Here is a 26,069-nt window from a genome sequence, read left to right as displayed (position 1 = left end):
CCTAAGCCATGTGCGTATATACGGCAGGGTGACGTAATTTGAACGCTTTATGTCCACATAGCCGAGCGCCCAGGAAGACGTTCTATGAGTTACTCTTTAGCCTGACCCACTTTAAGTCTGGTCAATGGATGTGCGTAAGTTGCAGTGCAGTGGAGTGCATAAGTCCTGTACATGTGTTCCCGTGGGGCCGGTGATGAGGAACGGTAGACAAACAGTGTATACGAGGTGAGGGCACGGCAGGCTCTTGGTCCTCGTTACGCCAGCAGAACAACAATTAGCCTTACTAATTGACAACCGTCGTTGTCGAAGTCGAAGCAAGCTCAGTTCGTTGAGAGGGTGGCAAGCCATCCTTTGACCTGCCCATTTGAACGGCACGGTAGAGAGATGTCAGGTGAATGGTTTCTTTATACACACAAAGTGAGCAAGGAGGAGGAAAGCCTCGGGGCGCTTGCCAACGTTTCGACAGGAGGACTTGTCTTCGTCTTGGTAGAGCGTTCATCAATGGCAGTGCTTAAACAGGGCCTTCGCTCCAAGGAGGAGGGCCCGGTGAGGGGGAGGAGGGTGGGAAGGGTGTTAGGCCCCTCACCGGGCCTTCCTCCTTGGAGTGAAGGCCCTGTTTAAGCACTGCCATTGATGAACGCTCTACCAAGACGAAGACAAGTCCTCCTGTCGAAACGTTGGCGAGCACCCTGAGCCTTTCCTCCTCCTTGTTCACATTTTCACTTTTGAACGCAGAGTCTACGATTTTAGTTTTCGTTTCGACGAAATTATTCTTCGCAAGCGAAGATTGGCTTTTCGATCCAGAAGTTGACGGTACATCACGTCGCACGAAGCGGAGCACACGGGCCGACAGGATGTAGGTAATTTAATGGCGGAATATAGCGCGACTCAGTCTAAAACGAAGAAGAAAGGAAATGGATACAGCTGTTAGAGACTTGACATCAGCAGAGAAGAACAAAAAGAAGGCTGTGAAAGATAGGGGAGCGTCATTGGAATAGGTTTGTCTGCAGCACGCCTGAAAGTCAGTTCAAAGGTTCCATAAAGGGGCGCACCTTGAAAGTGCATAGTCTGAAGAGCTGTACGCCCTGCCCCGTGGCTCGAAACCTGTCAGTCAGCCGTGAACTGAGGCGCCCAGTGCAGCGCTGTCAATGGAATGCCAAAAGGAGAGTAAAGCTTTGACATGCGCATTGTTTCCACGAGATGGTGGAGGAGGGCGTTCCGAGAAGTGTGCTGGGAGGCGTGACCAGCTTGAGGGTGTAGCTTCGTGATCGTTGCTAATAGCCAAGTCGCGGCGGCCGCGTTTTTATGGACGAAAAACGCTAAGGCGCCCGTGTGCTGTGCGATGTCAGTGCACGTTAAAGATCCCCAGGTGGTCGAAATTATTCCGGAGCCCTCCACTACAGCACCTTTTTCTTCCTTTCTTCTTTCACTCCCTCCTTTATCCCTTCCCTTACGGCGCGGTTCAGGTGTCCTAAGATATATGAGACAGATACTGCGCCATTTCCTTTCCTCCAAAAGCCAATTATTATTATTATTATTATTATTATTATTATTATTATTATTATTATATTCTAAACAGAAATGAGTAAAAAGGAGTAAGTTGTACTCTAGTTCAAAGGAGTATTATGCAAGAGGACAGAGTTGAGTTTCTGCTCCAGGTGGCGATGAGAGGAAACACCTTGTTGATGATGAAATCGGGGTTTCTTGATAACTTGGTGGTTCTAACTCGCAAACATTCACGTTACTCGAGGAAAGGAGAAGGTTAACTATTTATTTACAACATAAATAAAACAAGAAGAAATTAATAATAATAATAATTGGTTTTGGGGGGAAAGCAAATGGCGCAGTATCTGTCTCATATATCGTTGGACACCTGAACCGCGCCGTAAGGGAAGTGTAAAGGAGGGAGTGAAAGGAGAAAGGAAGAGAGAGGTGCCGTAGTGGAGGGCTCCGGAATAATTTCGACCACCTGGGGATCTTTAACGTGCACTGACATCGCACAGCACACGGGCGCCTTAGCGTTTTGAGTAAAGAGAAAACTATTCACAACATGACTAAACCGTTGATCAGACGAATTCAGCTCCGGTTCAACCCAGAGCGCTTACTTTTAACCCCTCTGTCTCCGCCTTAGCGGGGACAGCAGCCAATAAGCTAACAAGCGACCCTCTTCACCAATCAGTGGTTAGGGAAAGGAAAATAAGGTCTCCGTGAACTATAATCACAGATTGGGGAAAGAATACCAACTAATCAATGGTCGGGGAAAGGAAGGCCGAAACTCTGAGATTCCCTCGACCAACCAAACATTCGGGAAAGGAGGTTTTGCAGCCAACACACAAACAGCATGAACACCACTACCATTTCCCACCGCGCAGAAGTTGCTACATTCCTAACCTTGACATTTGTTTTCTCTTTCGCACATGTACGTGCACGCATGCGAAACAAAATTAATCCTAAGGAACGATCACTCAAGACGTTCGGTTCTCTACAGAAAAAAAAAAAAACAGTCGTCAAGGGAATAAGCACTTCGTGGTCACTTGATTCTACGAAGTGCCTCTCCCGCATGCCCGAAGCTCGGCAACCCTTTTGGCTCCACACACATGTCGACCGCGGTATCTTCCAAAGCTTCTTCAAGAAGGGTTACGCCCTTGACTGCGCGAAGAACACAAAGACACTCGCTGCAAAAAGGGGAGACGGGGACAGGACGAGTCCCTTTTTTTGGCGACGCGCCGACCACAATACAGACGCCGCCGAGTCCCCGTCGGGTGTCCGTCCCCCTGAGTCCTCGCGACGAAGAGACTGAATGGCGCCACGGAAAGTTCAGCGAACTTCACAGACAACCTACTCTTTCTTTCACTCCCATATAGGCGTACGTACATGTTTTGCATAGTGTTTCGTTTAGGGGAATATAGCTGTTGCGTTTGTCGACGCCTGATTTCTCGAGGCACCGGCAGTTATGGCGCCCGCCCTGTAGCCGTTTCCCGAGATCGCAGTTAGACCGTTAAGCGCTGCTGCGGCGTAGTTTGCCCGTGTTCTGCGCCTCAGCTGCCCGTCGAGGTTCTTCGCACAACGCCTCTTCGTCTTCGTCTAACTGGCCCGCGACCGGAGAGCGAGCGTAGACAGCTGTGGAGGCTCCCAGCTGACTGACGTGGCCGACCAGATGACGTCACATGAAAGAGAAAGGCTGCGATGCAGGCGCATGCAGAGGCGGCACCTGGTGGCGCTGGGTGAGAGTATTCCGATAATAATTGGTTTTTGGGGAAGGAAATGGCGCAGTATCTGTCTCATATAACGTTGGACACCCGAACCGCGCCGTAAGGGAAGGGATAAGGGAGGGAGTTAAAGAAGAAATGAAGAAGGAGGTGCCGTAGTGGAGGGCTCCGGAATAATTTCGACCACCTGGGGATCTTCAACGTGCACTGACATTGCACAGCACACGGGCGCCTTAGCGTTTTTCCTCCATAAAAACCCGTTCTTTGTTCTGGGAACCAGGAACCGTGAAGACGGGACAAGTGGGAGGGGAAAGGGGGACCGACTGGGATCCCTGTCACTAGATGCCGCTATCATGCGAGTAGCTAAAGTATCTCCAAGTAGGTCCCATAAAGTTTGATATGCTTAACCGCTAGAGCGAAGTCCAGCGCAGCTGTCTGCAGAAGCGTATGGCAGTTCATCTGCCGTGGGAATCACGGGACGAGTACGGTTCATAAAAGAACTGGCTTCAAGCGTTCTCTTGCCTTGATGCGTGGCCTTTTAAAGGTTCAAGTTTGTCGGCGCCGCAAGGAGAAAGGGGGAATGAAGAAGAAAGGGAGTAGAAACAATGTGATCGAGTGATTGAGAGAGACAGAGCAAGCACGGCACAGCTTAACATCCCCGTCCACGCGTTGCGAGAGGTTCTTTGGCTGCCTGGCATTTGCGCTTGCAGGTGCGGCGGGCCCTTGATCCACGTCCACTTGTCACTGTTGAAAACCCCGTGCGTCGCTGCAGTGGGGACTGTAGCAGCTGACTGGTTTCGCCGTAATGGAGGCGATAAATCGCTCTAGCGCTGCTGCGCTTGTCAGAGATGAGAAAGTTGCGGACGGAGTGACGTAATACTGTAGCCCGTCGAGGTGGACAGGCACAATGTGCGCTAAGAGCCAGTTGCGCCACTCAGCGGCGCCCTCTTTAATCACCCCCCCCCCCCCGCTCTCTTGTAGGCCTAGTGTACCCCTAAAGTACGCCCTTATGCCCAGCAGCCTGAACTGCAGCAGAACGAAAGGTACATTGTTGAATGGAAAAAAACAAACGAGTCGTATAGCTGTCAGTTAGCAGTGGATGATTGCAAGCTACGGCGCCGGGAACAATTCGTTTCATGGCTGGCTACACGCGCTATTCGGTTCACGTGTCGTTCATGTGAGAATATGCTGTCATAGCACTAAGCTCGATGCTTGATGGAAGCTTAACTTGGAACGCTTTCACGCGAAGAGGAAACATGCAAAAAATAATAATTGTTTTTTTTAGGGGGGGGGAGGAAATTGCGTAGTATCTGTCTCATGTATCGTTGGACACCTGAACCGCGCCGTAAGGGAAGGGGGAAAGGAGGGAGTGAAAGAAGAAAGGAAGAATTGGAGGTGCCGTAGTGGAGGGCTCCGGAATAATTTCGACCACCTGGGGATCTTTAACGTGCACTGACATCGCACAGCACATGGGCGTATTAGCGCGAAGAAAAAAAAAATCATGTTTTTTTTTTCTGTTGCAGAAGCTCTTTCAATTTGCACCAGTTCGGAAAAGCGCCCGCCAGGCTGAGCATTACTGGACGCAGATGATGCCTGCCATTACTCCGTAGCTGTGGGCATGTCGCAAGAGTTGTCTGCGAGCGGCTTGTTTTTGATGTCCAGTTGTCCTAGCTCCCTCGCCGCTGTCTCTCTCCCTATCCCCCCCCCCCCCCCCCACACACACACACACACTTTTTTTTTTCTGGGACAGACGTCGGTAGCTGCGCTTTTCGGTGCCGAACAATGCCCTGCGCGGTGTCTCGCCGAGCAAATAGTCGCGCTCGGCTGTATTATAGTGTACCGGCTGCGCTTTGTATCTGCGCGTGCTTCGTTTTTTTTTTCTCCACACTCTTTCCACCATCTGTTTTTTCTTCTTGGTGGGCTTTCACAGTTCCCCATTGTTCCCCGGTGAACAAGGCACTCTGATTCATCTGACCTACCTGCGTCACCGTGTTTATATTCCTTGTGCGTTATTTCTTACCCCGTTGTTACGTGAGGTGAAACCCTTGGGAAGTCCCCGGCCTCACATTTCTCGAGGCCGCGTGTGACTGCAGGTGCACGGCGACTGGCGCCACCTCCCGGCGCCTTTCGCAGAGAGCGCTGCGATTAACTAAGGTACTGTGGTCGTCCAGAGTCCATTATTTTTTGGTAATGCGTTCACTTTTCCGGTTTGCCCCAGGGCGCGGTCCCAAACAAGCCTCTCCGTAGGAGTCTTCTCATCACCGCGACGCCACGCGTGAATCGGTCTATGTGCTGCTGCTGCCTGCTCAGCGCATTGCGATGCATCCGTGTATATAATTGGTTTTTTGGGGAAAGGAAATGGCGCAGTATCTGTCTCACATATCGTTTGACACCTGAACCGCGCCGTAAGGGAAGGGATAAAGGAGGGAGTGAAAGAAGAAAGGAAGAGAGAGGTGCCGTAGTGGAGGGCTCCGGAATAATTTCGACCACCTTGGGATCTTTAACGTGCACTGACATCGCACAGCACACGGGCGCCTTAGCGTTTTTCCTCCATAAAAACGCAGCCGCCGCGGTCGGGTTCGAACCCGGGAACTCCGGATCAGTAGTCGAGAGCCCTAACCACTGAGCCACCGCGGCGGGTGCATCCGTGTCCCTGTAAGTGTGTTTGGTCGCGCTGATTTCATCTCGTCGAGAGAGATAGTAAAGTACGCAGGTAATTTAAGTTTTTCTTTCTTCAAGCCGAACCAATGTTTCTTCTACATAAACACTACTCCTCAAACTCCAAGCCATAATTTTCCAGGAATGTTTCGCACATGCATCCGTGTCCCTGTAAGTGTGTTTGCGAAATATTCCTGGAAAATTATGGCTTGGAGTTTGAGGAGTAGTGTTTATGTAGAAGAAACATTGGTTGGGCTTGAAGAAAGAAAAAAACTTAAATTACCTGCGTACTTTACTATCTCTCTCGACGAGATGGAATCAGCGCGACCAAATGCATCTTTGTTGGGGCAGCCACTTAAAATATACAGAAAACGCGGCGCCAGCTACCTGTTGCCGCTGATGTTGGTAGTGGCTGTGACGCATACGGCGGCGTACACAGTTAATGGGAACGCGCACCCGAGCGCCTGTTCCCCGAAACGTCTAGGCGGCGCATTGAGAGGCCTGCTGCCGCGCTTGTCTGCGCATGCGCGGACTGCTTCCGGATGCCATCTGCCAGCGTGTACGTGGAACTGTTGCGCAGACGAAGTAAAAAAAGCGCGCCGAAGCTGCGAGCCGCTATACACAAACGCTTTGTGTGGTCCTTGCGCTGTTCTCGGGAACAAACTTGGTGCTCTTTCTTTTCTCGAACAATAATTGAGTTAACTAACGTTGCTAAAAAGGTCGTTTTGCTGCCAAAACCTGAAAAAAAATTTCACACCTCACGTAATCGCACCCTGGATTAAATGTGGCATTAGTTCTTTCTAGCTTCACCTGCGCGTATTTTGTATTTATGCATTTATACTTTCTATTGCTTGTATTTTGCACGTCTTTAGACAGGGCTTGTCATGTGCCTTATCTAATAATAATAATAATAATAATTGGTTTTGGAGGAAAGGAAATGGCGCAGTATCTGTCTCATATATCGTTGGACACCTGAACCGCGCCGTAAGGGAAGGGATAGAGGAGGGAGTGAAAGAAGAAAGGAAGAGAGAGGTGCCGTAGTGGAGGGCTCCGGAATAATTTCGACCACCTGGGGATCTTTAACGTGCACTGACATCGCACAGCACACGGGCGCCTTAGCGTTTTTCCTCCATAAAAACGCAGCCGCCGCGGTCGGGTTCGAACCCGGGAACTCCGGATCAGTAGTCGAGCGCCCTAACCACTGAGCCACCGCGGCGGGGCTTATCTTGTGTGCGTTTTTCACTTAACTCTACCATGTTCGAAGAATTACACCAACTAAGCCGACAATATCTTACTCGAGTAATTTGTGCTTTTTGTCTTTTCCTTCTTTCAGCTTAGTACATATTTAGTTTGTACTTTTTGCTCTTGTGTTCCTGACAATGTGCTTCTCGCACGCTGCTAAAATTCCTAAAACGGGATTACAGTGTCCACCCATGCACGCAAAAAAAGCGAAGAAAGTCAGTCATTTGGTCATTCATCATTCCTTCCTGCCTAAAAGGTGGGAAATGGAGCCCGACCGCATAAACAAAAATGCAACATTTCGTAAATTTGCGAGCAAGGTTTTCGTTCAGGAGCCAGAACATCTTGTTTCTGTTCCCTGTTTTAGGCGTGTCCTGTGACTAAAATCTCTAACCAACACTCGACTTCTTTTCATACAAAGCACGAAAGACGTGCTACATTAGACGCAAACTAAGTCGCTCCGAACGAATCTGGTTTTTCTTTCTTCACCTTCATTCATGCTTATTCATGCTCTTTTTAGTGTTTTTGTGTTTAGCGGTTTGACAATAGTAGACACTTAGCATACCGTACCATGTTACCGTTGCCGGAGTAGTGGAAGCCCGCGCGCTCTTAATGCGCATGCATGCATCCAGATGGCGCCACGTAACGATGGCGTCGGGACCAATCAGCGCGTGCGCACTGCAGATAAACGGGCTTCCGGTACTCCGGTAACGGTAACATCGTACACGTTTTGCTAAATGGATCCAGCCTTCCAACTGCGAGTACGCTCCGTTACTGCCGTTGTTTCGCCCTCTTGTTACCATAGTCGAGCTTGCTTTACAAAGTAGCCACCCATTCTTCCCACATGCTCAATGCAACGCTGACCTCGCGGAAGCCTTCGCGCCGGTCCTTCTATTCGGAATTCCGGCCACGATTGAACCCTACCTGCATCGCAAGCGTGACGCAAGTAGTGCGCGCGCCTCCACCCGGCCGATTTGTGAAACATTGTGCTGACCGTTATTATACAGTCAGCTGCTTCTTCCTTTTTGTTCTACGCAATCACTTCCCGGGCACCGCTGCTTCGCGTGTCGACGCCTTCGGCGTGTTCGCACGCTTTTGCTTTCGCTTCGCGTCGAGCTCGTTAAAGTCTGTGTACGGCGGCGGCGCCCGTAGACAAAAGAGAGCCGCCGTCGGCAAGGCATTGAGTGGGGTCCCGCCCTTTTGACTGAGGGCCCGAAAAGGGCGCTTCGAAAATACGCCAGCGCGAAGCCGTGCAACGAACGGTCCTGCGCGCACTTAGCCCCGTCGACCGGTAGGGGCTTCTCGATCCAATCTCGGCCGACCGCTTCCGGAAGCGGTAGAAGAAGAAAGGATCGCCGCCACGCAAGCGGGAGCGTTGCGAAAGTCCGCGCGCTTTTCTGCGCGGCGTTGCTGAAACTTTTTCAGCGTAATCTACGATTACCCCTTGTAAAAATGATCTGTAGACACTATAGACATTTATAGATTCTATTGCCTTCCTTTCGATCCCGGCCGCGGCGGTCGAATTTCGATGGAGGCGAAATTCTAGAGGCCCGTGAACTGTACGATGTCAGTGCACGTTTAAGAACCCCAAGGTGGTCGAAATTTCCGGAGCCCTTCACTGCGGTGACCCTCTTTGCCCGAGTCGCTTTGGGACGTTAAACCCCCATGAACCAACCTATTGCCTTCATATAGAAATTCTTTTTGTCTGTTCATAGTCTTTAGACAAAAGTCTACCAATAAAGTGTGTGGCCATAAATCTATAGATTTTCTATGGACTGTCTATAGAATATATATTGGCTATAGGCTATTTTTATTCTTTAAGATTTGTCTAGAGATAGTCTATAGACTTCATAGACAGAAGTCTGTGGACAGTCTATAGATTGTCTGAAGAGATTTTTGTAAGGGACTATAGGGCGATAAATGTACGCGTACGTGACACAAAGAAACGTTACAACAAGCAGAAGAGGCGGGACTAGCGTTTGTTGTTCTGAGTTATGTCCGTGTCATATATTTCGCGCTAGTAATCATGAATATTTGAAGCGGATACCAACTACATAGCCCCGACTGTGTACACTCGCTTAACGCATGCGCATCCAAGGGGACGAGCTACACTCTGGACAGAAAGGAGTAAAAAGGGAGTAAGCTGTCTTCTAGCGCACTCCCTTTTTATAAAGGGAGTTTACTACAGGAGAGCTTACTCAATTTTTACTCCTTTATACACGTATTCGTGTTTAAGTGTACTGTGTTTAACTATTTTCTCGGCTGTGTAGTAATCATATGCCAGGACAAAAGTCTCCCCCGTTGATTTATAACCAGCCGTGCGCTGCGCCAACTACGGCCACCATGTCCCAGCGAAAATCTCTTACGTCATCTCCCCATATGACTTTCTCAGTTTTTGAAGTCTTCAACGCCTTCTTTGTCTCGGTGTTCACGCTGTTGCCTATATAAAAGAGGCTCGCTTATCAGTTATTCGGATAGCATTTTCCGCCGAATTCCATTGTTTCCTCTTGGTTTTCGTTAGGGTGTCGTTAAGCAGGGCTTATCCTCTATAATCTATGCCGCTCGCATTCTGTCTTTTAGCCATTACCCCCTCGTCTTCATTTGCATTGCTCGCTACGCTGTCTTTGGTCTCATTGAAAGCGTTTTCGGTAACGCCTCCTAAGTTTCAGTCGGGCATGCATGCAGTCTCGGTGCTAATTCACTGCGGACTACAAACCGTTTTTCTTCTCGCGCTGAATCAGTCACATGTATACTCCTGGGGCCATATTCTATAAGCTGCCCATTTTCCGTAGTCTATTTCGCGTCCATTCGTTCCACTGTCAGTGGTCACTCAGGTATACCCGCGGCTTTCAAGCCTCTGTGGCAAGCGACCCGGCCATTGGGTGGTTGAATGCCAGACGTCACCATTATCTGCATATCGCAGCCATTTGCAGCCAGTGGTGGGGTCCCGTCGCCTGATGTTGACAGAGCCGCGCCATTGGCTGCATATTGCATTCAATTTCAAGCGGTGGTGATTTCTGGCCGCCAAACACCCATTGGCCGGGTCGCTTGCCACAGACGCTTGAAAGTCGCGGCTGACCATTGACAGAGAACGGAATTCCTTATAAAAATGGTCTATAGACAGTCTGTAGACATAATATTAACTCTATTGCCTTTTTATAGGTATTTCTTTTTCTCTGTTCATGGTCTGTAGGCTGACTATACACAAAAGTGTACTAAAAGTGTATGGCCGTAAATCTATAGATTGTCTACAGACTGTCTTTGGGATTTCTATCGCCTATAGACTATCCTCTAGGATTTGTCTATAGACAGTCTATAGACGTTATAGACAGAAGACTATGGACAGTCTATAGATTGTCTAAAGATATTTTTGTGAGGGGTGGACACCAAATGGATAATGGAAAATAGACAGCGGATAGAATTCGTCTCCTGCTGACTGTGACCACATACCAACTGGGAAACCCCTCATAAGGCCCGCGCTTCGAGATCCATATTTTGGACGGTTTTGAGGCCCGAAGATTGTCGCTTCACCTGCGGCAGAAGGAAAGGACAGTTCAAGTCAAATGGAGAGTCGCGAAGCATGGAATTGTAACAATTCAGTGATGTCTATCACTGTGGCGATGTGCAGGAGGACGGTACGTTCGGCTTTGCTCTCATTCTTGGTAGAGGTCCTGGCTTCGTAGGTATACGTTCCCTTGCATGTAACGGCGTCTTGTGTCCCTAGAGGCCGCCGCTAGAGGAGTTTTCTTTAATGTATAGTACGTTATGCCTTCTTTAATTACTACCGCATTTGGGACATGCGGGACATCGTCCCAACGTTCACGCTGGCCCTCTCAAATAGAATCGCACCAACTGGCCCGGAAGAATGCCATTTTGTGGTGACTTCAGTTTGGCGTTTGTTCCTTCTCCGGTGATATAACTGGTGACGTCATTGCGATGCCTGTTCTGACCTTGTGCGTCAGTGTATTGGTGTTGCCCTGAGCAGTTCGTCTGTAGAAATGGATCGGAAGCAGTTTTTCCAGGCCAGTTTGTCTGCTAGAGGAGCTTCCGTCTCGCCTCAGGAGTATACATTGCCTCTTCTCAACCAAATTTTCACGACTGGGGTGAATAACCGGCTTTATCCCACACTGCACGGGCACACCGTATAACTGATGCGACGTTCATAAATTTCGTTGAGAAGGAATTCGCTATATCGGGACTGTGGAATCCCCATATGACCACTTCGTCCCAAGCCCTGCAGTGACCTCGTCAGTACACCCTCAACGCAAATGCGCATAATTTTTACTTAGTTATTTACTGAATACTGCGGATATGCTGTATGGCGAAGCAGGAGAGGGAAATACATACAGGGGAAAAGCAAAGCAAGCACGATAGTACCGAACAATATAGATGCTACAAAATAAACAATGCAAAAACACAATTGAAAATGCGGTTACAATGAAACTACTAAGCCAGCAGTGAAGATATCAGGAATGATTGGAAAGCAACGGAGAGTTCTGCGGTAGAGCATTCCATTCAGCAACTGTCCTTGGAAAAAAAAAGGAAACTTGTATGTATTTGTGCGTGCGAAAATAGGTTCCAGGCTAAGGGGAAGTTTGTGGCTCGAGGCTCGTCTAGAATCACTAACGATGTGATTTTCGGGTCGAGTACCAAGTTGAGAAAAGTGCAATGAATGAAGGAAATTGAGACGGGCTTTCTTCTATCTGCAAGTGGCTCGAAGTCTGCAAGTTTCAGCATGGCGGAAGGAGAGTCTAGGCGCCTGTAACGGTTGAAAATAAAGGGGAGTATGGGTGTAAAAAAGGCAGTAATTTGTCCGCTAGCGCACTCCCTTTCTTGAAAGGGGAGTGCTCTAGAGGTGAGATTACTCCCTTTTAACACCATTCTGTTTAGAGTGTCTGAGCGTGCCCGTTAGCTTCGACAGTGCTGCGCCCTTCTGGTCGAAGAGAGCATATCGACAAGGCGGAGCCGCAGAAGGGCTCGTCGACCTGACTTCTCCCGTCCCCGCCGTGGGTCGTTGGGTGTGAGGCGGCGCAGTTAATCTTTGACTCTCGGATGCCCCCATAAAGGAGCCGCGCCTCCCGCCTACCTATATTGCGAGTCTTTCGGCGTATACACGGCGGGAAGATATAGCGCTGCGCGTATGTGCAGACGCGCGAAGGCGGCAGGCAGGCAGGCCGTCTTCCGCGTCTCGCGAAAAGTAGGACCCGCGCGCGGAGACGTGAAGCACCTGCCCTTTCTCTCCGCTCCCCCTCGCCCTCTTATTCTCTTCCGCATTGGCGGATATCTGTTCTCCCCCCCCCCTCCTCCTTCCTGCCGCCACCTTCCTATCGCTTGGCGTCCACGCGCCAGCCAAAGTGTGTGTAATGAGGGCGACGCCCAGATTCACGGGGGGCCCCGCTAGCCGTGAGAGTTGGGGCATGGAACAGTGCCCTCGACGACGCGTAAATTGGGCCGTCGAGAGGGCCGTGGAATCAGGTACGGCTCTCGTAGGATTACCGCTTCTTTCTCCGTGTTTTTTTTTTCTATTTGATCTTTACTTCATTTTGCGTTTTTTTTTATTAGTACTCTAGCAGCCGCACACAAAAGAGGCCGTGTTCCAAACAAGGTTTTAATTATAATAATAATAATAATTGGTTTTGGGGGAAAGGAAATGGCCCAGTATCTGTCTCATATATTGTTGGACACCTGAACCGCGCCGTAAGGGAAGGGATGAAGGTGGGAGTGAAAGAAGAAAGGAAGAAAGGGGTGCCGTAGTGGAGGGCTCCGGAATAATTTCGACCACCTGGGGATCTTTAACGTGCACTGACATCGCACAGCACACGGGCGCCTTAGCGTTTTTCCTCCATAAAAACAAACAAGGTTTTGGTGCTAACTTTTTTTTTTTACTGGACATGGCAGCTTTCGACTTTGACAGTGGAGGTTTTGGTGGAGGTGCATAACACTGAAGCGTGCGTGTTAGCGCAAAACGTATATAGTGCGCGAAAAACATATCGCGGGTATAGTTGTTGCTCCGATGCCTGCCAGGTGCAGTGGTGATTACTCTGCGAAAAAGCGCGATAATAATAATTGGTTTTTGGGGAAAGGAAATGGCGCAGTATCTGTCTCACATACCGGCGGACACCCGAACCGCGCCGTAAGGGAAGAAATAGAAGGGGGGAGTGAAAGAAGGAAGAAAGAGGTGCCGCAGTGCAGGGCTCCGGAATAATTTCGACCACCTGGGGATCTTCAACGTGCATTGACATCGCACATCACACGGGCGCTTTAGCGTCGATCGCCTCCATCGAAACGCAGCCGGTTTTTCCTCCGTCGAAACGCAGCCGCCGCGGTCGGGTTCGAACCCGGGAACTCCGGATCAGTAGCCGAGCGCTCTAACCACTGAGCCACCGCGGCGGGTCGAAAAAGCGGGATAGAATCTGGTTCTGACGGGAAAAGTCGGTGCGTGCTTCATTTTATTTGTGTACGCAGCTGCGAGAACGTTACCAGGCGCTGCTCCCACCTCGAAGAGGATAAATGAAATCAGTTCCAGTCTCGACTCCCCCTTTCCATCTCGTTTTGATCGCGCCGCTTCTTTTCCGTTCTCCTGGAAAACCAGGCTTTGAAGGACGTACATACGTGTTTTGGCCTGCCTCGTATACACCGCTCGTTCTGCATGCTGTAAGGCGATGCCGTTGTACTCGCCCAGACGTTTTCTTTTTCTAAGTTTTTTTTATAAATTTATATTCCTGCTTCGTGGCTTTTCTTTCCAGGCGCCATATATTTTTCCGCCCCAGTCTGGGCGCTGATCAGCTTGAGGAAAAAATACAAGAGATATACCTGAGAACCGTGTACACCGTTGGTTGGCGGGAAAACCTCGCTTGTCGGAGTGTTTCTGCTGAACGTGTGCGCTCAGGGCCGCTTCGTTTTCCGAGTTTTCTCCTGTTCGAAATTGCTTGCATGTAAACCAGACGCGTGTTCTTTTTTTGTCTCCCTGCTTTTTACTATTCTTGCATTTATGGTTGCGGGAAAATCGCGTTTTTAACTTCGACTAGGCCGTGCTTATTTTCTTTTTTTCTTTCATTAAGAAGGCTAATTACTTTTGCTTTTGCACCGTTCATCATCGTCATCAGCCTGACTACGCCCACTGCAGGGAAAAGGCCTCTCCCATGTATCTCCTTAATACCCAGTCTTTTGCCAGCTGCGGCCACCTTAACCCCGCAAACTTCTTAATCTCATCCGCCCACCTAACCTTCTGCCGCCCCCTGCTACGCTTGCCGTATCTTGGAGTCCACTCCGTTACCCTTAAGGACCAGCGGTTATCTTGCCTTCGCATTACATATTCCCTGCCCTAGCCCATTTATTCCCCTTGATTTGCACTAGTATGTCATTAACCCGCGTTTGTTCCCTCAACCACTCTGCACCGTTATGAGTGATTTATTTTCTGAAGAAATTCTCATGTATGGCGTACGCGTAGCAGACATCTACTAACTCACGTGCTGGTTTTGTTTTTAATTTGTCAATGCTTTTTTGGGACGTCTGGCTTATTTCCAGCCCAACTGCAGCTTGCTGTGACCGTGGGAAGGTGTTTTCGACCTTCACCGTGCCAAAAAAAGTACACAGGAGCATTGCAGTAAGGTTTGACAGCGTGCGGTAGCGCGCTCTACGCAGCCGTTCCAGCGTTTAGTTATAATACCAAATATAACTATCTTCTGTTGGAAGTGTGCCGCTTATACTGCGAATTCTATGAGCGTTTTTTTTTTCTGCGTGTATTTTTTTTACATTTGATGCTGTTGTACCTTATTCTCTTCATTCTAACCTTCCACCCCGCTCCTCCACTTTAGTACGCCGAGGAGTGACGAGGGTTTACATCAATCAATCAATCAATCAATCAATCAATCAATCAATCAATCCAGGCTTCAAGAGAAGATAGGCAATGCTCCAAACCAACGGTTCGGAGCAGTTTTATAGTTTCGAAACGTGCATTCTCTATGCATCGGAATGGCACGAATTCAGGATAGCTGCTAGTTTTAATATTTTCTGCTGTTCGCATTAGCAAACGCTGTCGATCTGCGGCTATATTATTTCGAGTCTGCGGCTGTTCGGGATAAAATCCTTTTCGGAAAAAAATCCGGTTTAAGCGAACGGCCCTGTGTGCATAATATGTATGGTATGTATATACAGTGAGCAAGTGTTCGACCCATTTAATACTCTTGGACATCTTGGCTTAGAACGCATTCTGCAGCGCTCACTTTAATCTAGAGCGCAACATTGTGTGGTCCTTGCTTCACGAAGCATGCAGCGTGATGACCCGTGGTGTGAAAGTTTGTCTTTGCTATAGGAGTTAATGAAACCAATACGGTTCCCCGCAGTGTCCTTGCATGTTTTTCGTGATGCATCACGGCCTTTACTAAACCTGGGTTTCCGTTTTGTTTTGCCTTTAACGTGCAGCACAAACGCAAAGGCGCCCGTGTGCTGTGCGATGTCAGGGCACGTTAAAGATACCCAGGTGTCGAAATTATTCCGGAGCCCTCCAATACGGCACCTCCTTTTTCCTTTCTTTCACTCCCTCCTTTATCCCTTCCATTACGGCGCGGTCCAGGTGTCCAAAGATATATGAGACATACTGCGCCATTTCCTTTCCCCAAAACGAATTATTATTATTAATGTGTGACCCGCCGCGGTGGCTCAGTGGTTAGGGCACTCGACTACTGATCTGGAGTTCCCGGGTTCGAACCCGACCGCGGCGGCTGTGTTTTTATGGAGGAAAAACGCTAAGGCGCCCGTGCGCTGTGCGATGTCAGTGCACGTTAAAGATCCCCAGGCGGTCGAAATTATTCCGGAGCCCTCCACTAAGTCACCTCTTTCTTCCTTTCTTTTTTCACTCCCTCCTTTATCCCTTCCCTTACGGCGCAGTTCAGGTGTCCAACGATATATGAGACAGATACTGCACCATTTCCTTTCCCCAAAAACCAATTATTAATGTGTAGCACATCGTAGTGAACGCGACTGTATACGTGCCAAACCTCCTTCAGGCGCGCACATAGCACAGCTGTGCGCGTGGCGTACCAGACACGCGTCCATGCGCATACTGCGCGCAACTGCAAGCGCTCAGACGATCGTGCATCGTCAAGTGTCTGGCTCTTCTTGCTTTCGAGGCACGTAAAATGCGCGAGTTATCCGCCGGCACTTCGGTGTCCGCGGTGTATACTGGGCGTCTGTCTGGTGGCTAAAAATAGCGCGCTCGCGCCGGAGCCTCGCCGCGTCGCGTCTTCGCTGATTGGGAGGAATGATGAAAATGAGAAAAAATAAAAAATAAAAAGCGAGGTGCATTCAGGGCCGACTTCGCGCTTCCTTTTATAGGCATAGACACCAGTGATGAAATTGTTGGAAATGTGTACACCCGCCGTTGCTGCGACGCGGCGCCTCGGGCGTATTCGGTTGCGACAGCCGCCGGCGTCGGCTTTTCGATGCGTGGGCGAATTAGAGCGAGAATGGCGGAGCGCTGAAATTTTTAACCTGAGACGAGTCTTCGAGAACCGGATTTGGTTATTTACCATAAATTCTGCTGTACAGCCTGCAAGCTATATCTCTATAAAAGTTAAAATATTGCGCTTTTCGGATTATCTATTGGTGCGGCCTGCACACTGCAGCATTTTCTTTTCCAATATCGCCGAATATAGCGCGACATGCCGAACGCACTTCTTTGTACAGTCAGGCCGAAATGCAACGCGAACAGCGCCCTTGAGCAAAACAAAATATTTTGTCTTTGTAGCTTCAGCTGCAGTATGCAACTATAGCCTGATTCATGTATCTGGGTAAAAGGTTTAGCTAAGCGCATATTCATAAACCGGTTGTAAAGCATTATCTCACCGCAAAGTAGGAAATTATGGCATATGCGTGTTCGTGTTTCATTCCGGCCTGAGTGTACGGGGTGCGAACAGTGTACGCGTGGAATTATTTTTTTTACAGCGTGTTTTAATTGTCACTCTGGTGAGGATTTTTGGAACATCATTCGTTCCTGGCGCAGCCCCGCAATGGGAGGGCCTTGTACAAGAGTGTACAACGATTCTTCGTTAACCACGAGTGCAGATGCGCAGACAGTTCACTCGTCTTTCTGTAACCAACGAGTCACGTGACACCCTGTAAAAAGGGTGAACCTGATCTGACAAAGTAGTATGAAATGAGGTCATATATTAAATGTAGCGGTTGGACTACTACCTAAAATGCCGCAGACTTTTCGCTGTTTTTATTTCAGGAGGCAAGTTCCGGTTTTTTTTTTCGGTGAATATTGTTTTCGACTAATGAGTTATTTACATTTTCGATGATTTAATGTAGCAAACCTGTGCTGTCAAAAGTCACTTAAAGCCTGTCTCGGCGTTTGTGTCATCATGAACAGTCTATTTACGATAAATTAACATGCAAATGATAGTACGTCGAGCTCTTCTTGTTATTTCGAATTATAACCTTGACTCCCTAAAATTAGTTCATTTTAGTTAATTAATCGTCTAAATATTGGACTCTGTCACGTACAGTACACAATGTTCACCTTGCTGTACGATCCACCTGCAGATACCACACCGATATATCTCTCACAGTTTTCTAAAAAAAATCTAACCGTTAAAAAAATCGCCCTGTATTTCGCGGCAGCACAGCTGTCTACTTGTCTGACATATTCTTAGCAGCTGCCTGTGACAGCTATAGCGACCAGAGTAGCGACCTCACGGTCATATATATATATATATATATATATATATATATATATATATATATATATATATATATATATATATATATATATATATATATATATATATATATATAGTGACAGCGGCAAGTTCGTTTCTGGGATAGCAAGAAAAGGGAAGAGGCAATGGTAGCTTACAGTCGAACAGCAGCGAGAGCGGTTTTAGCGTGCCCCTTACAAAAAATTCTTTGGTCAGTCTATAGACTGTCCATAGACTTCTGTCTGTAAAGTCTATAGACTCTGAGACAGACCCTAGAGAACTGTTCATAGGCAATACAAATCCTGCACACAGTCTATAGACAATCTGTAGTTGTACGGCCGTGCATTTTTAGTGGACTTTTGTCTATAGACAGTTTGTAGACTATGCATAGAGAAAAATAAATATCTATAGGAAGGCAATAGAGTTTATAGGAAGTCTATAGACTGTCTATAGACGATCTTTATATGGGCGCAGTCGCGAAGCCAAGCGATGGATAGGCTTTCGTTCTTTTTCCCCCCCGAGTCTGCCCGCGGGCGCGCGCAGCGTGATTGGTGAGGCCGCTGCTCCTTGTTTGGCCTTGGTGGCACGCATTAGCTGCGAGGAATCTCGATTGCTGTCGGCGCGCGCCTGCGAATTAAAGGTTGCGGTTTGCCCGAGAGATCGTTGTCTTTGCAAGAGGGTGCGGTTCGAAGAGCCGCGATCACTCCCCTGATAAGGAACGCGCTGGCGACCTTATAGTATAGCAACCGCTGGAAGGTCCGAGATAGTGTCGGATTACGACGCGTAACCACAATCTTGTTCCCGTGATATCTTAATGCTTTACATAACGCTGGGCGCGCTTGTATGCGCGTTGATCTTTTCGCGTCACCCGGTTGGCATTTAGCGATTTGCTGATGCGGCTGTGAGGATTGGCCTCGGGCTGCTTCGTAAGAATTTCTTTTGAAGCGAAAAAGCTTCACTACGCTAGGTAGAGCAGTCGTCGCGTAGGCCGACGAATGACCTTGAACGACCTTCGGTCCAACCACGTTAGCCGTGTATGATCGCATGTGGTACAGTAATCGTTTAGAACCCTGGACCCCTGACCTTTAGTGGACCTTTGTGTTGGGTTTTATGGCACATTGGCAGCTGAGGCCATCATGCGCCAAGCTCAAGGTTTTTAGTTGACATTTCTCATTGATGAATTTTTATGGCGCAAGGGCATCTATGGCCAAAGAGCGCCATGGCACAAGGTATTTTTCAAATTCTCAAGGTGGGGTCGAAGACCCATTTCCCAAGCATTTCACCCTAAATAAGCCGAGCACCAGACCAGGGGAAAGCTTGTACCCGTTGTATCACCGGTGGGTACCCGGCGGCACTGAGGATCGAACCCCGCACCTCCCGCATGCGAGGCGGATGCTCAACCAATTGGCCACCGCTGCGGTGTTTTAGTTTACATTTGACATTGGGTGACCTTCGGGTTGACCTTTGACCTTAAGAACATCCGATGGGGTGATGTGAAGCCACGTGATGACATCAGATGGGGGTGTCGTCAGACCATGGGATAACACGTCATAGCCACGTGGTCGTGTGGGCATATACAGAACGGCTCTCGCGAGCGTGTAGCGGAGCTGCCATGGACGAGCCTCCGACGCTCAGCAAGCGTGCTTGCTTTTCGCTGAATTCCAGGGTGAGCCAAGCTAAGCCAGTGCCAATTTTTTGTCTAATTTTGTTTGAGGCTGAGGGGGCAAAGCGTTGAAAGCAAAAAGGTCGGAAGTGACAGAAGTGTTCGGCAAGAAAACGAACAATACAGCGCTAAGGATTCATTGAAGGAAGGCTGCTGTGCTCGAATGACAGGAAATAAACGTGCGCTGCTCTGGCGGCAGCGCTACACATAGCCACTGCAGGCGGCAGGCGGAAATGTTCGCCAAAGTTCGTTTAGGTTCGCCTCCGGTTCGCCGCCATGTTCTCCCTCAGTTCTGGCACTAAGATCACCCGCGGCGCGCCGACAGCGGGACCTGAAGGTATGCTTCATGCTTAAGATGTGGATAACGTAGCACTGGTGTGTTGTGTTCCACACAGAAGTTGCAGAGAGTTAGCATAACGGCGTTACTTTTCTACGTTGTCCGTGGTATTTTTCGGTGTTGTATTTGTGTAGTGCACGTGAGCATTATTCGCCGTGTTTCTCTTAACTCCATTACGTCTTGTACTGTTCGTTTCGTCGTCATGGCAACGCTCTTTTTTTATTCTTATTCCTTTCTTGCTCACTCCCAGTGTGTGCAGCGTGGTCGCTACGATGTCCGACAGCGGGAGCCACTGTCACCTACACACTAAACAGAAAGGAATAAAAAGGGAGTAAGCCGCCCTCTAGCGCACTCACTCTTTACTAAAAGGGTCTGCTCTAGAGGACACTTCCATTTTACTCCCGTATAGACCTATTTGTGTTTATAGTCTAGTGAGGCTGCTTTTCATTGAGGGGTTTTACTGGCGTAGACACACTAAAATTTCCGTAGATTATTTTTCCTTTCAAATGATGCTTAAGGCATTAGTAAACGTATAGATCGATAATTACGTAAAATTTGCCTGCACTCAATACCTAAATTATATTTGAATTTATTCTTCCGTGCAGTTTCGGCTTTGGTCCCAGCAATCGAAAGACGGCTGCGACGCCTCAAGCGAGCACCTTATTACGTGTGAGGGATATAAGAAATTGCAGTGTATTAGCCATTTGTTCACTTGCAGCCATTCCGGCTTCTGGACATTCTTGAATGAATTAAAGCTAAGATCATCGTTTATGTTGCATTGTTTGTATGTCTCACGTAATCTCATACTTGCGACGTCGAAACCATCGTCTGGCAACCGAAACCGAGACTACAGGGAAGAAAAATTTAATCAAAAATTGTTTATTGAGCGCTGACGAATTCCACGGGGTGATCTATGTTTACTGTGTCGTACGCTGGGGTAAAAAAACACAATTTGAGAAATCTGTTGTCTCCACTCCTTTAAGTCTGCTCGGCCACGTGGATTATGGTCCGCTAGATTCTCAGCTTAAGAGAGAGAGAGAGTTAGGGAGAGAGTACAAATCGTTACCGATGGTTAAATTAAGAACCTCAGATGCTTGCGAAGAAGATCGAACAGGTCGATGGGAACCGCCGGGACTTGGTAGCGTCGCTGAGAACGCGTCGAAAAAATCCCGAGCTCCTAACAGCCAACATGGTGCTCAAATAAAAATGTTGTCCCTGCCTCCTTTAATTCGTGACTGTGGTTTGGGCGCTCAGTTGCTGATGCCGAGGACCCGGGTTCAATCCCGGCCGCGGCAGCTGCGTTTCGATGGAGGCAGGATGGAAGACGCCCCTGTGCCGTGCGATGTAAATGCACGGTAGAGGGTAGATGCACCACTTGTTGAGACTCATGATATTTAAGGATTCGAATCTATTGAGTCTGTAGGTAAAGCATGCCGAGTTTTTTGGCGCTAGTGTACAAAAATGACGACGAAATCGACGATTAAATTCCGCGCTTCTCCTCACAGCACTGGAGGAGTGCGGAGAAGCTCGTTGACGACGTCACCGACAGGGAGATCTCAAATTTCCGCTCTCCTCGCCCACAACCGTAGTCGGGCACAACTCAACAACGAAGCGGCTTTTCTCCGTCAAATGCCCCCTTCCAGCCAATGGCGTCGGCCGATTCTCATCAACCTGCTGGTGTTACAATGCAGGGAGTAGATTACCATGGACCATGCATGGAGTGAGGGGTCTATCCCATTTCATCACTTTCGCGTATGGGACCGCTCTCAAGAGAGAGATATATTTTAGTTGTCTACATCCACAAACACAGGCGGCCAGACACTACATTGGCCAAACTCCGTAAGGTGGGGGACCAGGTGGGCCGCATGGTCCGCCGGGTTTCCAACAAACGCGGAGGGTTACGAAGTAAGGATGCCTTGCGGCTGGCAAACGCCTTCGTAACTAGTCGAATTCTCTATTCGACTCCTTATCTCTACCTACGGAAACAAGAGGAGGACGCCCTTGAGGTCATCCTTCGCAAAATTGTTAAACGTGCCCTTGACCTCCCCATCACTACTTCAAACAGCCGGCTTATGGCTCTTGGGGTGGTGAACACTTTCCGGGAGCTCCGGGAGGCGCACCTTACAAACCAGTACATGCGCCTGTCGCTAACGGAGTCGGGTCGCCGCCTTCTTGCTCGACTCCATATCCAACACACCCCTCCAATGGAAGACAGGTTTCGCATCCCGGAACTGTGGAGACGTGCCCTCCACGTGCGGCCTCTTCCAGCAAACATGTCACACGAAGACCATAATGGTCGGCGCCTGGCACGAGCGGAAGCGCTAGCCCGATATTATGGCAACAAAACAGGTGTCTACTACGTGGACGCCTCCGGCCCTCACCACGGGGGATGGTACACGGCCGCGGTAGTTCACAACAGCAACACAGTTAACGGCCTAACTTTCAGAGCCCGCAGTGTAACACAAGCAGAAGAGGTCGCGATTGCTCTCGCGGCCTCACATTCCAATTCAAAATACATAATCACCGACTCGCGAGGGGCCTGTCGGAACGTCGAACAAGGCTGCACTCCCTTCCTAGCCTATCGAATATACCAAAATTGCATACGGGATACGGACCCCGCACACCGTTACCTCATATGGGCCCCTGCTCATCAGGGGTTGGCAGGAAACGAGGCAGCAGACGCAGCCGCCCGCGCGCTCTCTCACCGGGCTGTTTTCTCCTCCCCATCCGATCAGGAACCCGATTTTAATCCGGTCTATACATTCAAAGATATTACAACATATTATCAAAATTGTCATCGCCTTTACCCTAGTCCATGTAAAGGCCTGAAGAAGGCGGATGAGCGGCTCCTTCTCCGCCTTCTCACCAATGCATTGCTGTGCCCGGCAGCGCTAAAACATTTTGACCCCTCCTTTAGTGGCAGCTGCCCACACTGTAGTGCAGTGTCCTCTGACACCTATCACATGGTTTGGGCCTGCCCCTCCAACCCCGCTATTCCCCCCATCCCCAACCCAACCCGGGAGGACTGGGAGGCGACCCTGCTCGGCTGCCACGACTTACAGGCCCAACAAGCCTTAGTCGGGCGCGCCCGGGCGGCGGCAACCGCCACTGGGGTCCCATACTAGGGACTTCCACCTAGTGCTTGTACGGATCGGTCCCTTACGGGCTGATCCAAACATACCTCCTATTCATCCGTAATAAATGTTTTCACCACCACCATCCCATTTCATTTGCCACTCCCTGCATAGCCACGCTAGTAGACTCATAAGAATCGACCGACCGCATTGGTTGGAATGTGGTGCTTTGTCGGGGGAAAAGCCACTTCGTTCCTGAGTTGTATCCGACTATAGCCATGCGTCGGCAGATGCCGCCATAAAACGCTCTGCAGGCGCTGTCATCGATGGCGTTTCTTTTTTGATAGAGTGCCTTTCTGACCTGTAAATGTACTGGTACCGCAGATGACGTCATCACCCCCCTTGCCCCACGCGGCGCTGTGCGCTGCAGAGAAGCCTGAACGCCGTAGCAGTTTTAATTGGCGATTACCTCACAATTTCTAATGCTAACACCCCCCCCCCCCCCAAAAAAAAAAAAAATTGGTTTTGGTTTGGTTTGGTTTGGTTTGTGGAGGTTTAACGCCGAGAAGCGACTCAGGCTATGAGGTACGCCGTAGTCAAGGGGTCCGAAAATTTCGACCACCTGGGATTCTTTAACGTGCACTGACACCGCACAGTACACGGACCTGTAGAATTTCGCCTGCATCGAAATTCGACCGCCGCGGCCAGGATAGAACCCGCGTGTTTCGGATCAGCAGCCGAGCGCCATAGCCACTGAGCCACCGGGGCGGCTTCTAACCCAAAAAGTCTGCGCAATCTTTACCTGCAACTTGCACACAATCTCTGCAAGTTGCTTTTTAAAGATCCCTAGGTGGTCGGATCTATCCGGGGTCCTCCGCTACGGTGTCCCTGTCCATGCGCCGCTTTGGGTCGTTAAACACCCCCCCCCCCCCCCCCCCTTTTTTTTTTCTCAAAAAGGGTTACTACCAGCCAAAAAACAAAACATACGCTCGACAGAAAACAGCACAGCACCGAACGAAAATTGGTGCCGGAGGAGATGTTAATCTTGCCTTGCTCTGTAGCAGATCAGATATGTACCGACAACTGTTCCTCACGTTTTGGAAACGTTTCCATTCTGGGCCTCGGAAAAACACGTAAGGCACGCGAAATCTTTATGGCTTTCCAGGTAGCGAAAAATAGGAATTCTTATGAAATACGTTTTTGTTTTCGAAAGAAAACATTCGACAGAGGTGTGTCGGGTTGAAAAAATAATTTAGTATGAGTTACAAAAGGAACGCCGACCAAAAAGGAAAACACGACGTTTCAGGACCTACTCGGTTATCAGGTGAGTCTGTGGGCGAGTTGCTGTTTGCCTCTCTTAAGCCCTCGTTTAGTCAGCTGCCGGGTCACTCACCGCATAGACCATGGATGCAAGAGGGGGCAAATGGTTTTAGAGAGTGTCCCGCTCGATGTCCAGCGCAGTGGTTAATAATAATAATAATAATAATAATAATAATAATAATTGGTTTTGGGGGAAAGGAAATGGCGCAGTATCTGTCTCATATATCGTTGGACACCTGAACCGCGCCGTAAGGGAAGGGATAAAGGAGGGAGTGAAAGAAGAAAGGAAGTATAGGTGCCGTAGTGGAGGGCTCCGGAATAATTTCGACCACCTGGGCATCTTTAACATGCACTGACATCGCACAGCACACGGGCGCCTTAGCGTTTTGCCCCCATAAAAACGCAGCCGCCGCGGTCGGGTTCGAACCCGGGAACTCCGCATCAGTAGTCGAGCGCCCTAACCACTGAGCCACCGCGGCGGGGCACGCAGTGGTTCCCTCGAAGTCAATCTCGTGGTCACTGAGTAGGTTCTGGAACGCCCTATATTGTAGCTTTTACTCGGCTGTCTGTATTCAATAAAGACTTCAGTCGTTAGTCCAACCCGTGTCCTGTGTTATTTAAGTACTTATTTTAAGTACTTATTTTTTAACTGGCAATAACCCCTTTATAACATGGCTTACCAACAGGCTTATCATTCAACCTTGTTTCGTTAAGCCCCCCGCATACCATACCTACCTCCCTCTCTTTGCCGTCTTGTAACAGTTAAAGTCGTTCCTGAGCTGCGCTCGACCTTCGGACAAAGTCTGTGATTTCAACGCTCGTGTCACGTTCTCTACATCCGCGACTCCGCAAAACTCTGCACGTGTCTTCGCGGCGTGACTTGGCACAATTGCACCGCGGCCTCTCCTCCAGAAATCATTGCATCTCGTCGCAAGAGCCGGCTTTGCTTAAAGCGTTCGTTTTTCCTTCCTGGTGTGCAATGAGAAAGCGCGCGGCAGTCGGGGGAAGCTAGCCGCACGAATGCACCGCGGTTCGCATCACATCACGCTGTGAAGAAAGCTTCTCCCCCCCCCCCCCCCCCCTTCCAACGAGGCTCGGCCTTGGGCACGCGCTGCCGTTGCGAAAAGCGAGTCCACTGCTACTCGTGCATACCCCGTGCATTCTTGTGCCGGCGCGGCGTATGCACTGCCGTCCTTTGTTCTAGCTTTGTTTTTATTTTTATTCCGGTGCGGGGGGGGGGGGGGGGGGGGGGGGGGGGGGATTGCAAATCGCGCGACTAATTGTGCCGCTTCGCGACGGGCGCGGGCTTTCTTCCCACGGAGACGCTCCCGGCGTTTGCTAATATTCGCGCGCGGAGCGAGCAACACCATGGCTGTGCCGCATAGCACGGCATAGCGCCCCCCCCCCCCCCCCCCCCATCCCTCCCCCCCCCAACCGTCAAGGCGACGACGGGTCGTGCTGGCGTGCTGCGGCACTGTCGTGGAATGAGCAACGCAACGAGCCCGCAGAGGCAGGTGCCTACAAAAGTTTTCGGAACGCCGAAATCACGAAAAGCCCGACTTTTCTCGCTATGCAGAGGCGCAGCCAGGCATTAAGGAATGCATCGGGCTGTTCACGGCGGAATATGCGGAGTCCTTGTTGTAAGTTTTGTTGTTGTAATTTTCGTGACTCAAAAAACTTTTGTGCGCACCTGTACGCTTCCTAGCCTTTTTTAACTGTTCAAAAAATTCTTTAGACAGTCTATAGACTGTCCACAGTCTTGCGTCTATAAAGTCTATAAACTTTCTCTTGACAAATCCTGTCGACGAGTCTATAGGCAATACAAACCCTACAGACAGTTTATAATAATAATAATAATTGGTTTTTGGG

General features: G+C 49.4%; 1 protein-coding gene across 1 annotated transcript in view; it reads left to right on the top strand.

Moving 5' to 3' along the window:
• The window catches only part of LOC144101102 (cerebellar degeneration-related protein 2-like), a 138,502-nt gene that overhangs the window by 2,812 nt on the left and 109,621 nt on the right, over positions 1-26,069 (top strand). The gene's annotated exons all lie outside the window — the stretch shown is intronic.

Source organism: Amblyomma americanum, chromosome 8 (genome assembly GCF_052857255.1).
Source record: "Amblyomma americanum isolate KBUSLIRL-KWMA chromosome 8, ASM5285725v1, whole genome shotgun sequence".
Classification (NCBI taxonomy): domain Eukaryota; kingdom Metazoa; phylum Arthropoda; class Arachnida; order Ixodida; family Ixodidae; genus Amblyomma; species Amblyomma americanum.
Note: the sequence above shows the minus strand (reverse complement) of the source record. Positions and strands in the feature narration are given on the sequence as shown.